This window comes from Aquarana catesbeiana, linkage group LG03 (genome assembly GCF_042186555.1).
Source record: "Aquarana catesbeiana isolate 2022-GZ linkage group LG03, ASM4218655v1, whole genome shotgun sequence".
In the NCBI taxonomy this organism is placed as follows: Eukaryota; Metazoa; Chordata; class Amphibia; order Anura; family Ranidae; genus Aquarana; species Aquarana catesbeiana.
The window spans coordinates 498,754,501-498,770,239 of NC_133326.1; the positions used below are offsets into that span (position 1 = coordinate 498,754,501).

The window sequence follows — 15,739 nt, forward strand, 5'->3', positions numbered from 1 at the left end:
CTCTGTGAGATGTTCAAACTTTAGATATTTGTTTAAACCCTAACCCTGCTTTAAACTTCTACACAACTTTATCCCTGACCTGTCTGATGTGTTCCTCGGCCTTCATGATGCTGTTTGTTCACTAAGGTTCCCTAACAAACCTCTGAGGGATTCACAGAACAGCTGTATTATACTGAGATTAAATTACAGACAGGTGGACTCTATTTATTAATTAGGTGACTTCTGAAGGCAATTGGTTCCACTAGATTTTAGTTAGGGGTATCAGAGTACATGGACTGAATACAGATGCACACCACACTTTTCAGATATTTATTTAAAAAAAAAATGAAAACCATTTATCATTTTCCTTCCACTTCACAATTATGTGCCACCTTGTGTTGGTCTATCACATAAAATACCAATAAAATACACTCACGTTTTTTTGGTTGTAACATGACAAAATGTGGAAAATTTCAAGGGGTGTGAATACTTTTTCAAGGCACTGTACTTCTTTTAGCCTGTTGCTTATAGGTGAAAGCCTTCTGTGGCTAATAGTAAATCTTGGCGCTGCAAGTTCCTTTTAAAGTGACCCTGTCAGTCATTTTAAAAAAATCCTTTTTTTTCATTTGTAAAATGGTGATCATTGTGCCCGATTACATGTTGATCAATGTGCCCTTTTACATGTTGATTGGTGTTCAACCCTTTCATGGTGTTCAGTGTGCCCACTTACATGGTGGTCAGCATGCCACCTTTACATGGTGCATTTAAAAAAATCTTAAAAGGGTTGTAAACCCTCGCGGTTTTTCACATTCTATGCATTGAGGTGAAAAACCTCTTGTAGTGCACCAGCCCCCCAGAGCCCCCCTTTTACTTACCTGAGCCCGATCATTCCTGCGCCGGGGATGAGCACACCCACTCCAGCCGGTGTCTCGGGTCCTGATTGGAAAGATTGATAGCAGCGCAGCAATTGGCTCCTGGTGCAGTCAATCAAATCCAATGATGTGGGAGCCGGGGGCGGAGCTGAGTCCTGCTGTCTGTGTCAATGGATGCAACAGCAGGACACAGGAGCGTGCCCGCATGTGTGCCCTGAAGGGGGAGTGCTTCTCCGACAGGGCACTCGAGAATAGGAGGAACCAGGAGTGCCACTGAAGGACCCCAGAAGAGGAGGATCAGGGCCACCAACTGCACAGAGGAGGTAAGTATGACATGTTTGTTTAAAAAAAAAGAACTTTTACATGTCCTTTAATGCCAATTCCCTTTAATAGAAGAACTTTTATATTCACCTCTCTGGCGGCTCTGTTCCACTGTTACAACCTTCGTCTGACTCACACTCCTGCAGGAGTGTTGGATGCCTTATTTCTCTGCCATATGCTGTGGTTCAATCCTCTGACCCCTAATGTCACTCCAGGACACAGCAGTGAGGCAAGTGTCACCAGAAGTAATGAGAGCATATGGAGGAAGCAGAGGGATCTGACGCTCCCATGGGAGTGTGAGTCTGATGGAGACTGCAGCGCTGGGAAGAAGCGATTATAGGAGACACGGGCTTCCAGCAAGGTAAGCGTAAATATTCTTCTATTAAGGGGAACTGGCATTAACATTTTTAAATGACTGACAAGGTCACTCTTATGCCCCGTACACACGATCGGAAATTCCGCCAGCAAAACTCCGATGAGAGCTTTTTGTCGGAAAATGCGACCATGTGTATGCTCCATCGGTCTTTTGCTGGCGGAATTCCAGCCAGCAAAAGATTGAGAGCATGTTCTCTATTTTCTGGTCGGGAAATGTTCCTATCCGAAAATGCGATCGTCTGTACAAATTCCTAATCATGCTCAGAAATAATTCGACACATGCTCAGAAGCATTGAACTTCATTTTCTCGGCTCGTCGTAGTGTTGTACGTCACCGCGTTCTTGAAACGAAAGTTCAGAGAACTTTGGTGTGACCGTGTGTATACAAGGCAAGCTTGAGCGAAATTCCGTCGGAAAAACCATCCAAGTTTTTTCAAACGGGATATCCGCTCGTGTGTACGGGGCATAAGAGTACAGTTATCTAAAAACAATAAAAATGAAATTTGCAACTGGGATTACAGAACATTTCCGAAGTGAGAAGAACATGAATTATGCGTTTTAGTGTCTATATTTTATTGTCAATAAAGCTCAGTAAGTAAACCTTACATCCTATAATCCAACATGTGTGACTACTACTAGTGCAGTTCTGCTGCTGTGACATCAAGCTGAATGAGGCATCTAGAGACACATCAAACCCATCCATGTACCTGGGCCCTCGATGCGCACTGATATTTACAGCTCAGGGACGCTACTATAGGTATGTAACACTTACTCAATTCCCACAATGTTTCTGCCTGAGATTTGCATTTCTTTTAAGTTTTATTTAAAATCTTTTGGGAGTTTATTCCACGCAATAATTAGTGACCTTGAGCTTCTTCCACCCTGAAGCAATATAATGTGTCTTTTCTGATGCTCTACCCCCATAGCTTCATTTTTTCGCCTCCCTTTGTTCCCTTTCGTGTCATCTCAGTAACTAATTATTCACATAGTAGAACATAAAATGACAGCTCCTTCAGTGCTCTCAGGCTAGAAACAGTATATGGGAGGGTGATAAAAATCCTATAAGAATCTTATTATCTGTATGTAGAAAGATCTAGACTTGTTTTAAGTAAAGCCCCGTACACACGGGCCGAATATCTACTGGTTTTGGTCAGTTCAAAAGAAACCAGCCGACATTCGGCCCTTGTGTACGGTAGCCGGTCTGTCAGAAGCTGGCTGAATGTCCGGCTTCTGTCGAAGGGGCATGACCAAAAAAGGCCTGCCGATCAGCATCCAAGCAGCCATCTCAATGGCTGAAAGCGCTGACCAGTGTGTTCTGGTGGGGGGGGGGGGGGGCGGTCCCCCTGTCAGAACATAATAGCTCAGTGGGGAGATCGCTGTACTAACATTGGATTGTTAATACAGTATCTCCTCCAGAGCTTTTTTTATTTAACCCGCTGGCTAGAACGAAAACAAAATGATAGTGTGTATTAGCCTTTAGGATACATTGAGGTAACATTGTTTACCCCCATCATTTGCCTGACAGGACACAAAGAATAAATTCAGTCACTTTGTAAAATACTATTAGATACCGCCTAGTGAGACCTGCTGGCTGCAACAGGAGTGCACAGCAGAATAACGCACTGCAAAAAAAGTAAGGGGTCTGTTAAAACAGCTTTAACATGACACTGAATATGACTGATAGCATGCACGAGTCAACATTACTGCAAAAGGATCCACAGCTTAAAATACTTTGAAAATTCAGTGAATTAGTAGGAACTTGTGTTCTCCAGGGCCCAGCCGTTCATAAAAACACAGTTGTAACTGTAAATGAGTAACAAAAAGAAAATTGCAGATTTGCAGATACCCCATTTGCCATGATTTGCAATGAATGTGCTCCTTGTAGAGGTTACACAGGGTTAACTTTCTTCTCTTTACATAACAGTGCTTTGGCCTGGAGATTGGCTGTTTAGGCTTGAGCACTGCATCATCAAAGGAGTTAACAATCAGTGGCGGCCTATCCACGGCCGCCTATTCATGCTCTATCCACGGCTGCCTATTAACGCTCTATCCACGGCCGCCTATTCATGCTCTATCCATGGCCGCCACCCCCTATTCATGCGTCCAGCCCCTTTCAGGACGCCGGGCGCATGAATTACAGCCGCAGGGGTGTTTTTTTGAAGCACCTGATTAGAGCCAGAGGCTCTAATAGGCTTCAAAATAGGGTGGACTCATTGCGCAGAGCATTGCGCTACTAGCCCACCCAGGTGTTACAACAGCGAAGGAATATTCACTATTGAAACACTGATCCTCAATCAGGCCAATCAGAAGCAGGTCTGAGACCCGTTTTCCGATTGGCCAGAAAAAAAAAGAGTACCAATTGGCTGCCGAGGAGGAGGGAGGAAACAGAAGCCGCCGCGATGCCCGTGGAAAGCAGGGGTAGGGGAAGCCATCGCCGAGCAGGGGAAGCCGCCAGTGAAGCCCGGGAAGAGTGCTGCCCACCATAGATGGGGTAGAGCTCCAGACTCGACCAACCGGGGGGGTTGGTAACACATACTCCTCCATACTCAGAAGGACCAGGCGTTTATCAAAAGGTTTAGAAAGATCAAGAGAAGTGGAGGGAACACAGAAAAAATGGATATAAGTGGGTGGGGAGTTGTTCCTCTTAACTTTTTATCTCATGTCCATTCCTGTAAGGCAGCCCATCATATTAATGGGTCAAGAGAAATATGAGAAGTGCTTAGCAGTAAGCTCCAACACTACCAGGATGGGACTACCAGAACTTCTCAAGATTCAGACACAATGAGGGTTGTCCTGCTGCACATGCTCAGTTTAGTCACTATTGCTGGAGAGAACATTTCCTGTTTTAGATGAGCTTTTCAGGTCACATGATATTGACATCACACATTTGGGGGGTGTATACAGATCCTAAATGACAGCCCAGTCCCTCCCTTCTCCTCCATGCCCAGTAACTAAAAAAAGAACACAGTGGGTGGGATGTCACACCTTCATTGATGAATGCTCCGCCTCCCATAAAAGCATGAGGACACAGGCTTTAGTGGATTTCAAAAGGCAGTGATTCTCATAAACAAGATAACACCACTGTACATGTTTTTGTAGTGTTCTTTTTTTACCTCTCAACACCATCAGTTCCATCCTGCAGACGTGCATATTGAGGAGGTCATAGGTATTTCTAAACTTTTAAAAATACATGTATTTCCCAATTTCTAAATTCATAGTTATTACAGATTGTGTAAAAAATGTGTTATGCTTTATTTTATTTTTTCATATTTGTGATCCTTCTTTCTCTCTTTCTGTGCCTTTCCCCTTTTCTCTCTCTCTCCCCTGTCATCCTCATCCCACCTGGCACCCCACTGCCACCTTGCTAACACACTACCCCTGTCATCCTCATCCTCATGTTCTTCACACCTGGCAACCCACTGCAACCTTGCTAATACCCCAATCCTGTGTCATCCTCATCCTCATGTTCATCACACCTAGAAACCAACTAATACCTTGCTAACACCCCACCACCTATCATCCTCATCTTCATCACACCTGGCACCCCACTGCAACCTTGCTAACACCCAACCCTCTGTCATCCTCATGTTCATCACACTTGGCAGCCCACTAAAACCTTGCAAACACCCCACCCACTGTCATCCTCATCTTCATTACACCTGGCAACCCACTGATAGCTTGCTAACACCCCACTCCCTGTCATCCTCATGTTCATCACACCTGGCACCCCACTGCAACCTTGCTAAAACCCCACCCCCTGTCATCCACATCACACCTGGCACCCCACTGCAACCTTTCTAACACCCCACCCACTGTCATCCTCATCCCCATGTTCATCACACCTGGCACCCACTGATACCTTGATAACACCCCACCTCCTATCATCCTCATCTTTATCACACTTGGCAACCCACTGCCAACTTGTTAACACCCTAACCCCTGTCATCCTCATCCTCCCCACACCTGGCACCCCACTGCCCTCTTGCTAACACCCTAACCCCTGTCATAATCATCCTCCCTATTACCCACTGCCAGCTTCCAAACACCTGCATTGACAAAGCAGCTTATTCCAATGTTGAGAGGACAAGAGTCTCTTCCCCACAAATGTGTGATGGTGGGCAACGTGGTCTGTGGACGGGGGCTTATTGAAATATGGAACACTATGTAACAATAAAGATGCCACCAGAGGTGAATGATTAAAGTGTTACTAAAACCACAACAGTAAAATCAGTCTGTATATGCAGTAAAGCATGCTTGTTATACCCCTTAGTGTGGAACCTAAGGGGTTAATCCTCTGCATTGTGTAAAAAGACTGTTTGATCCTGTCTTCTATGATCAATAACCTGATATTTACAGTCTATAGAGTCAGGCTGCTCAGTTTGTTGTGTATTGCTAGAGAGTTTTTTTCTTCTTGGGAGGGTGCATGTGATCAACACAGGGCCAATGAACACTGTCAAGACAGAGAGTCAGGGGTCTTGAAACCTGATAGGACAATCATGGGAGAAATGAAAACTCCTCCTAAAAGCTATCAGCACTCACTGATAAAAGTCACACGATTGCTCTAACTGCTATATACAGCTGATGAAAAAAGGTATTTATCAGCTTAATTTTACTAAAACTATTGCATTTCCATTATTGGGAATCCCTTCATATGCGATATTAGTAAGACAAAGCAAGCACAAAGGCTGATAGCCACTGCTGTGATGTCTCTAAAATCCTTTGTATTTTTAAAACAAAGACTTTATACATACAGTAAAAATATAAATCATCAGTTAAACAACTTACAACTAAACAGCAAAATAAAAAACAAGATATTTATATGTAATACAAAAACAAAGAAAACCAAGAAAGTAAAAAAAGTCACATCACAAATTACTTTACAGTGACTGAAGTATGTGCTCATAGAAAAATATAGTACTATATTTTTCCTGTAAACCTAAACCAATGGTTATTACATTATTGGTTGCTTTGTTCTTTGCTTTGAAAAGTTGACTTTTTAGCTGCCTGTTAGGCTAGGTTCACACTGCTGCGAATTTTATTGCGAATTTGAGCCGCTGCGATCGCTCAAATTCGCAAGTCATTTTAATAACATTGTTTTCCATGAGTGCTGTTCACATCAATGCGTTGCGAATTTAACCTGCGTAAAAAAAGGGTCCTGTCCGAGTTTGATCCGTGTGCAATGCGAATTCAGCTCCATAGATTGCAAAATTTGCAGTAGAATCGCAAGAACACACAAAGAATTCGCAATGCAAATTTGCAACGCAATCGGATCAAAATCGCGCTAAATTCGCACTGCAGCAGTGTGAACCGAGTGACTAATCTGTCAACACATAACTTGCCAATGATGCTGATTGATTGTCCAATTAGCAGGAAGGTAATTAAGGAACTTTAACTCTTCCTTTGACACTATTATTAACATAGAATTTTAGTTTCCTATTAAAAAAAGAATGTGCTGCAGCACTTAAAGTGTTCCTAAACCCAGGACCCTGCATTCACTTTATCTGGTCTCCCACAGTACACTGAACATGGAAATGCAATTATTTTAGTAAATATAAACTGCTAAACACCTTGTTTCCACAGCAGTATATAGCAGTCTTGTGATTTCTATCAGTGTCCGATTAAAGCGTGTGGTTTTAATTTTACTCTGACTGTCCTATGAGGATGCAGGACCCCAGACCCTCTGTCTGGACAGTGTTGATTGACCCTGTGCTGATCACATCCTCCCAAGGAAAAAAAAAACTTTCTCAATATGGCAGTCTTCGACTCATTATGCTCATTATGAGGGGCTCCCACCATCCCTGTGCTGTGCTGACTTCCTCCTGGGGCTGTACCCCTGCTGTGCTCATTATGAGGGGCTCCCACCATCCCTTTGCTGTGCTCATTATGAGGGGCTCCCACCATCCCTGTGCTGAGCTGACTTCCTTCTGGGGCTGTACCCCTGCTATGCTCATTATGAGGGGCTCCCACCATCCCTGTGCTGTGCTGACTTCCTGGGTTTGTACCCCTGCTGTGCTCATTATGAGGGGCTCCCATCATCCCTGTGCTGTGCTGACTTCCTCCTGGGGCAGTACCCCTGCTGTGCTCATTATGAGGGGCTCCCACCATCCCTTTGCTGTGCTCATTATGAGGGGCTCTCACCATCCCTGTGTTGTGCTGACTTCCTCCTGGGGCTGTACCCCTGCTGTGCTCATTATGAGGGGCTCCCACCATCCCTGTGCTGTGCTGACTTCCTGGGTTTTTAACTTCATCATAAGGAATAATCGTAAATATTATGACAATAATAAAACAACATTAACGAACATTCTTATTTTGTCTGATTCTGAATCTCCCATCGACTACCAGTACCAGTCTCCCACTCCTATATTAAAAAGGTAATTTCTCAAGTCGTCTTTCAGGACGGCACCCTGAGAGATGACTGGTCCTCCTGACAGGAAACACAATCAAGAAAGAGGTTAAAAACCCCGCCCCTCCCTGCACTCCTCAGTTTTTTGATTGTGTTTCCCCACAGCGAAACAGTTTGTTTTTTTCTGATAGACCTAAGGCTGTGGGCTGGAAGTCTCCCCCTGGGTGCCAGACTGCAGGTTTTGAGAAGCCTCTGGGTCTGGTAGGGCTTGCCCTTCCCAGGGGGTTCCTTTCCCTATTTCTCAGGGGGGCGGTGAAGAGCCCCCCGTGAGAACTGGAGGACCCTGGGCACTGTGAGTCTCCAGAACTCCAGGGACCATGTTCCTGCTCCCCCTCTCCTTTCCTGACTGAGTCAGGAGGCGAGTTTGCCGTCCAATCTGTCCTCCCCCTGAGAGCGGTCTCGGTATGCAGGGATCTGCTGGGCTCTCCTCGCCGCCTCAGCGCTGGCGGCTGTGTGTCCGTCGGTGCTATTTTGTGGGGGATATTTCCGGGAGGAAATAACGTCACGGCGCTCTGGGCGCTAGAGCGTTCCGGCCCTGCAGACCTCGACAAGATGGCGTCGGCGTCCGGAACGGCATGAGGAGACAACCCGCTGCACAAGGACTACAGGTACCAGCTTTTAAAAAGGGGGTAGATTCCTGGCAGTAGAGGCAGCATTGCTGGGCAAGGAGCAGGCGTCCACTACTCGCTTGCCTGAAAATGGAGCAAGAGGAGTCTACAGCCGTTTTGGAGGCCACTGGGGGTGGGTCTACCAGGCTGGAGGGTATAAGGGAGGGGTTGGGACCCCTAGCCTTACCCTCACAAGGAATCTTTTGGTCAATTGTTTTCTTACTGGCTAAACGGGCTTCTTTTTTTGCAGAGACTGAAACCCAGAGTGTTGCTAGTAGACCAAAATCCAAAAATCCTTCCCGATCCAAGAGGTGTGGGTACTGCAATGACAAGTTAGCAGCAGAACACACAAAGCCGTTTTGTTATAAGTGCATACACAAGTTGTCGGGGAAGGAGACTTCAGAAGTTATGAGAGATTTTCTCTCAGTTCAGTCTGAAATGCTGTCCACCCTTAAAGCTTTTCAGGCTAGCCTTAATACTAGGCAGGATAGCAGAGAGGGCTCTTCCTCCCTAGAAAGTGCTTCTACAAATATTAGAAGCACCATACCACAGAGACCGCCATCTTTTCAGGGTTCTGAGGAGGAGACGGAGGAGGTGGAAGACCCCGGTCGTAATCTCCTTGAGGAAGGGGAAGACGCAGAGGATAGCCAGGAGGAAGAGGGACACTCCAGACCAGGCAGACGTATCTTCTCTACAGATGATATGGAGGGCCTCCTAGGGGCTATTTATGCTTCGGAGGAGATCCAGGAGACAGAGGCACAGATTTCTGCACAGGATAGGATGTATCAAGGGTTGTCTAAGGCTCAGTCCAGGGTGTTGCCTATCCACCAGTCTCTCAAAGACATTGTTTTAAGAGAATGGAAGGAGCCAGAAAATAAACTTCAAAAGTTTAAGACCTGGAAATGCAGGTGCCCTTTCAAGGAGGAGGAGGAGGAGGAGGAGAAGTTTTTTAAACTTCCCAAACTTGACGCGCCTTTGACTCAGGTGTCTAAACAATCAGACCTGTCTTTTGAAGACGCAGGTAACATTCGGGAACAAATGGACCGCAGGTCCGAGACCCTTTTACGCAGAGCCTGGGAGGCCAATGCGGCAACATTAAGTCCAGCCTTAGCTTCAGCCTGTATAGCTAGAAATACGAATATGTGGCTTAATAAGTTGACAGATCATGTGACAAGTACTTCCAAGTCCAGAGATCTTTTGGATTCCCTGGAGGTAATTGGTAAGGCGGTAGCCTTTCTTGCAGATGCTGCAGTTGAGTCCGTGCGGACTTCGGCAAAAACGGCAGCACTTCTTAATTCAGCCAGAAGGGCCATATGGGTTAAGACTTGGGATGGAGACCACACTTCTAAAACAAGGTTGTGTGGCCTACCTTTTGAGGGGTCACTCCTATTTGGTGCAGGGTTGGACCAGACCCTCTCCAGATCAACGGAAAAGGGAAAGAAATTTCCTGTGAAGCCAAAAAAAGGTTAAAATTTTTTTTCGAGGCCCCCAGGTCAACAATCGGTTTAAGGATCGTAAGGAGGGCAAGAAATGGGGTGTTGGAAAAGCCAAACAGAGAGGAGCTCTCCTTTTCTCCAGCCCAAAGGTCGCAGACAAGGAATCCAAGTGACGCCAGCACCAAGGTAGGGGGGAGGCTGGCACAATTTGTCGCACAATGGGAGCAGGTAGCCTGGAGTCCTCTGGTCCTTCAATGGATAAGAGAGGGCTACGGGCTAGAATTTGCTTCCAGGCCTCCGCAGTCGTTTCTACTGACTTTCCTACCCAAAGAGAGGCCAAAGGCTATAGGTCTCATAGAGAGTGTCGGGCAGTTGGCAAATCAGAGAGTCATTCTCTCAGTACTGATGGATCAGCAAGGACGGGGTTTTTATTCCCACGTCTTTGTAGTTCCCAAACCATCCGGAAAATTCCGGTTAATCTTGAATCTAAAAAGAATAAACACTTTCCTGCGATACAAGAAGTTTTGCACGTAATCGGTGTACACGGTCAGAAAGCATTTGTTGAGGGAGGTTTTCATGGCCAACATAGACCTGAAGGATGCATATCTGCATATTCCCATTCAGCCGGAACACCAGGCATTCCTGCGGTTTGCTATTCGCACAGATCAGGGTACCCAGCACTGGCAGTTTCAGGCCCTACCCTTCAGGCTGGGGGCCAGCCCAAGAGTATTTACAAAGATCCTTGCAGAGGTCGTCTCCTACCTGCACCTTCAGGGGATCTCTCTGATCCCTTATCTAGACGATCTGTTGGTCTACAACCTTTCCAGGGAGTCCCTTCTCCTGGATCTGGACAAGGTAATATCCACCTTGGAGTCCCTGGGATGGTTGATAAGTCACGAAAAGTCCTCCCTGACTCCTTCTCAGAATAAGCTTTACCTGGGCCTGTGGGTGGACTCAGTGGGGCAAAAGCTGATCCTCCCACAGGAGAAAATAGAAGCACTGATTTCTTCAGTGTCTTCAATCCTGCGGCAGGGGGTAGTGCCCCGAAGAGTGATCATGAGGATTCTAGGGCTCATAACTTCATGTATTCTGGCAGTACCTTGGACCCAGCTCCACTACAGACCCCTGCAGAGCTTCCTGGTATCCTCATGGGATGGAAAGAAGGAATCATTGGATATTCCGCTTTCCATCCCTCAAGAGGTGAGAAAGTCGTTGCTTTGGTGGCTCAACCCTCAAAGGTTGGGGGCAGGTCATCTTTGGTCCCAGTTTCAGCCTGTCAGATTAACGACCGATGAGAGCTCGTGGGGATGGGGGGCCCATCTAGAAGAGCTCCAAGCTCAGGGTGTGTGGGACAGACTACAGAGAACTGCTTCATCCAATTTCAGGCAATTGCTAGCAGTCAGGGAGTCTCTAAAATCTTTCGAGAGCAGAATCAGGGGGAGAGAGGTTCAGATCGTCTCCGACAATTCCATGACAGTGGCTTTCCTGAACCGTCAGGGGGGTACACGGTCGCTTTCACTGATGAGATTGACGCAGGAGATTCTGGAATGGGCGGAACAAAGAATACCCACTCTCTGCGGTGCACATAAGGGCAGTTTTCAACATAAAGGCAGATCTCCTCAGTCGGCAGACAGTCCAACAGAGGGAATGGGAATTGAATCCCGAAGTATTCTCCCTGGTCTGTCAACAGCTAGGCACACCGGAGATAGACCTCTTTGCCCGCAGGGCAAACAGGAGAGTCAAAAGATACTTTTCCCTCTGCAGAGAACAGGGGTCCGAAGGGGTGGACGCATTAGCTCAGGAATGGGATTTCAGTCTAGCCTATGCCTTTCCTCCCCTAGCCCTGATTCCGAGAATCCTTCAAAGACTGAGTTGGGCCAGGGGCAAATTGATTTTGATTGCCCCTTGGTGGCCCAAGTGGACCTGGTTTCCCACGTTGTGGAACTGGACGGTAACCCCTCCACTTCAGCTTCCAGAGCGTCAGGATCTTCTGCTTCAAGGCCCTCTTTGCCATCCGAATCCCGGTTTCTTCAGATTAACAGCCTGGCTGTTGAGAGGGAGAGCCTGCGCAACAAGGGGTGTTCAGAGAGAGTGATTGACACCCTGTTGCTGAGTAGAAAGCCTGTAAGTAGACCTATTTATGCTAGGGTCTGGGGGGTCTTCTCCCGTTGGTGTGAAGCGAGAGGGGCCCCCCAGAAAGATATTCCAGTAATCTTGGACTTCCTACAGGAGGGAGTAGACCGAGGTTTAGCAACCAAGACCCTTAGGGTTCAGGTGGCAGCTTTGTCTAGCTTTCTGGATATTAAATTAGTTCTAGATCCTTTGGTAAAGAGATTTTTGACGGCTAGAGAGAGACTTTCCCCGGTGCAAATAAAGGAATTTCCACCGTGGGATTTATCTTTAGTCTTAGAAGCCCTGACCAGGGCACCTTTTGAGCCGTTGGCTCAATCTTCAGTTAGGTTAATTTCCTTTAAGACTGCCTTCCTTCTGGCTGTTACCACAGCCAGAAGGGTGGGCGACTTGCATGCTCTTTCTATGAAGGAGCCTTTTTTTTGCCTATTTGAGGACAGAGTCATTCTCAGGCAGGACCCTTTGTACCTTCCTAAGGTGGCTTCGCGCTTCCATAGGTCACAGGAGATTATCCTTCCATCCTTCTGTCTCAATCCACAGAATGAGAAGGAGAGGGCCTTTCATACTTTAGATGTCAGGAGATGTCTGTTGCTTTACCTGGAAAGAGTAAGAGAGTTCACAAAATCTCAGCATCTGTTGGTCAGTTTTTGTGGCGCTCGAAGAGGCGAACAGGCCTCTAGAACGACTATTGCTAGATGGATTAGACAGGCTATTAACATAGCTTACGAGCAATGAGATCAGTCAGTCCCAACTAATCTTAAAGCTCACTCTATACGGTCTCTGGCAACCTTTTGGGCAGAAAGGGCCGGAGCATCGGTAGATCAAATTTGTAAAGCAGCAACTTGGTCAAGTCAGAACACGTTCCTGAAACATTACAGAGTGGAACTTCTGTCACCCCAGCACCTGGCCTTCGGCAGAAAGGTCCTGCAAGCTGTTGTCACGCCCTAAGGTAGGCCTGAGCTACTTGCTCTTCTCTCAGGGTGCCGTCCTGGAAGACGACTTGAGAAAATGACCAGTTACACTTACCAGTAACGGTGTTTCTGGGAAGTCTTCCAGGACGGCAGGCCTAGTTCCCACCCGGTTTGTATTATTATATAGTGGTACATTGGAGGCGTTTTTGTGTCACTTTCATGCACTGGTGTGGGTCAATACTTTTGCACAACTGAGGAGTGCAGGGAGGGGCGGGGTTTTTAACCTCTTTCTTGATTGTGTTTCCTGTCAGGAGGACCAGTCTTCTCTCAGGGTGCCGTCCTGGAAGACTTCCCAGAAACACCATTACCGGTAAGTGTAACTGGTCATTTTTCCCAACCCTTACTCAGCAGCAGAAGAAAACCTCTGAATGGTCAACAAAACACCAGTCACGTTTCCATTGTAACGGAATTTGGATCAGAAATTCAGCAACGAAATTTCGTACTTCGTATACAATTCGGAAGCATAGAAATTCGTATTCGTATTCGTAAGGAATTTTCGGAAATTCGTACGAATTTTCGATTCGTACGAAACGAACCGCACATGTCTATTTTCTATTAGCCCCTCTGCAAAGTCCCACAAATACCAGCTGAGCCTACCAGTAAAGTTTCCCTAATGCAGCTTTCTGTGATGGTGTGCCAACTATATTATATTTCTACTGAGGTCAAATCTCATGTAGTTTGTGCTTGCTTGTACTACTGTAAGATGAAAAAGGGGCTGACTATCAGCATTTTCACTGCTAATTCACGAGTCTGTAGCTTGTCAATCGGCATTTTTACTACGTCCCTTAACCTCTTGCCACCCACATAAGACATATGTGTGGCAGAACAATTGTGGGCATTAATAACCACACACCACTCATATGTGGCATGTGGTTATTGATCACTGGGCAGCTGACATGCTCATTGCACGCTCCCAGTAAACAGACCAAGCTGTGAAAGACAGCTCTTGGTCCTCACTAATCATCAGTAGCCAGTGGGACTGGCTCCTGGTCATGTGACCACTTTGACAGCCAATCTTTCTCACACCCCGGCATTCAGAGCTTTTTATGGGTTATGCTGTAGAGAAATCAGAAAGGGGTGTAAACATACCATGGCAGTTATTCACCCTGTTGTGTTCAGTAGTTCAGTACCACCCGCCAAACACAACTCATTCATATTAAACTCAATCGGGCCACACTGGAGGCCTGTTGCTATTCACATCCCCAATGAATGTGCAGAGGGGTCGACAGTGTCCAAGGGTGCTGCGGCCTCAAAACAAGAGAGGACTCCGGTTGTTGCTGTTCGCCCTGTCACGCCCTGTCACGCCCTGTTGGAAGCCAGAGTCTGGCAATTTATTATCAGATGAGCTAGTGGGGAGTGGCAGTGGTGGGGAACAAGATTGGGGGTCTCCCAGATTGCAAGCTAAGTTTGGGTCCCTAGAAGCAGGTCTGCAAGAGTGGGTTCCGGCCAGCTCACCTGATGAAGAATGGGACTGAAGGGGGCACACTACAGAGGAGGAAGAGACACTGCAGGTAGGATCAAGTGAGTTATCTGTCACCCCTGATGCTGCAGAATGTGAGGCCACCATGAAGCAACTACTTTGCAGTGGATAGCAGTTGCAAATGGACAAGGCCTATATTCAACATAGGATTAAGACAGAGGCACCAACTTCTTGGGCCTATGCTCAAGCACAGAATATCGCTTCTAAAGAGTGGATCGTCAGGTTTCTAGAGGCTTGCGTTACCAAGGGATAGGAAACTTAAAGAGGATCTGGGGTTTCTCCAGGTTTCATAGGGAGGTGCAAAAGAGGATTGCCTTGGAGTGAGAGTTCTATTTTTCTATTTATTTCTATTTTTCTATTTATTTATTTTTTTTGGAGGGGCGGGAGTTGTATGCATACCTCCCAACTTTTTGAGATGGGAATGAGGGACACCTATCAGCAAAAGTATGCAGCATAGGACACGCCCCCCTGCCACGCCATCTTAAAGGAGAATTGTATGAAAAAACAAGATCGGTTAAACCCACAAGTGCTTTTTTTATCACTGCTATTCCTTTATATTGGCTTTTGGAATATACAAATGCAGCAATTTAGAAATTGGATGAAAGGTTTAGCACTGTAAAACACTTTCTGAAAGATAAAAAGTGCATTTTATATACAACTATAAAGATCAGACCAAAATGAGGGACAAATAAGGAGGAATGAGGGACAGAGGGACATTGTGCCAAATCAGGGACAGTCCCTTGAAATCAGGGACAATTGGGAGCTATGTGTACGTAGCATCCTCAGTGTACAGAGTAGGAAAATGTAGTGTGGTTCCTCTGTAGGTAGAGGAGCTGGGGTTAATTTGTTTGTGTTAGCTGGCAGAGCGTCAAGGGCTGGGTCTCTGTTAACTCCCCCTGCTAGATAGCTCCAGGAACCTAGAGGGAGAAGGAACAGAGATTAGGCCTCAATATTTATGGAGTCTTCGACAATCCCTGGGTAAGTAAGGCCAGTAGGTGGGGAGACAGGCCATAAATGTTCTGGAGCCTGAACATGTGGAAGCAGAGTCTACGGTCTAGTTGCCTGGAGGGGACACCTGTGCTGGGGGGCTCTGACCCTGGTCAGAAGGAAGAGAGAAAGAGAGCTGAAGATTCACATCCCCTTCCAGCCTCAGCTAGGCTTAGTC

General features: G+C 46.4%; 1 protein-coding gene and 1 long non-coding RNA gene across 6 annotated transcripts in view; one reads left to right on the plus strand and one right to left on the minus strand.

The window, feature by feature from the left end:
- The window catches only part of CAMK2A (calcium/calmodulin dependent protein kinase II alpha), a 425,342-nt gene that overhangs the window by 207,618 nt on the left and 201,985 nt on the right, over window positions 1-15,739 (minus strand). The gene's annotated exons all lie outside the window — the stretch shown is intronic.
- LOC141134602 (uncharacterized) lies at window positions 1,411-5,719 on the plus strand. Its single transcript, XR_012243229.1, has 3 exons — window positions 1,411-1,533; window positions 2,186-2,303; window positions 5,027-5,719. It is a non-coding gene; the product is annotated as an uncharacterized lncRNA (long non-coding RNA).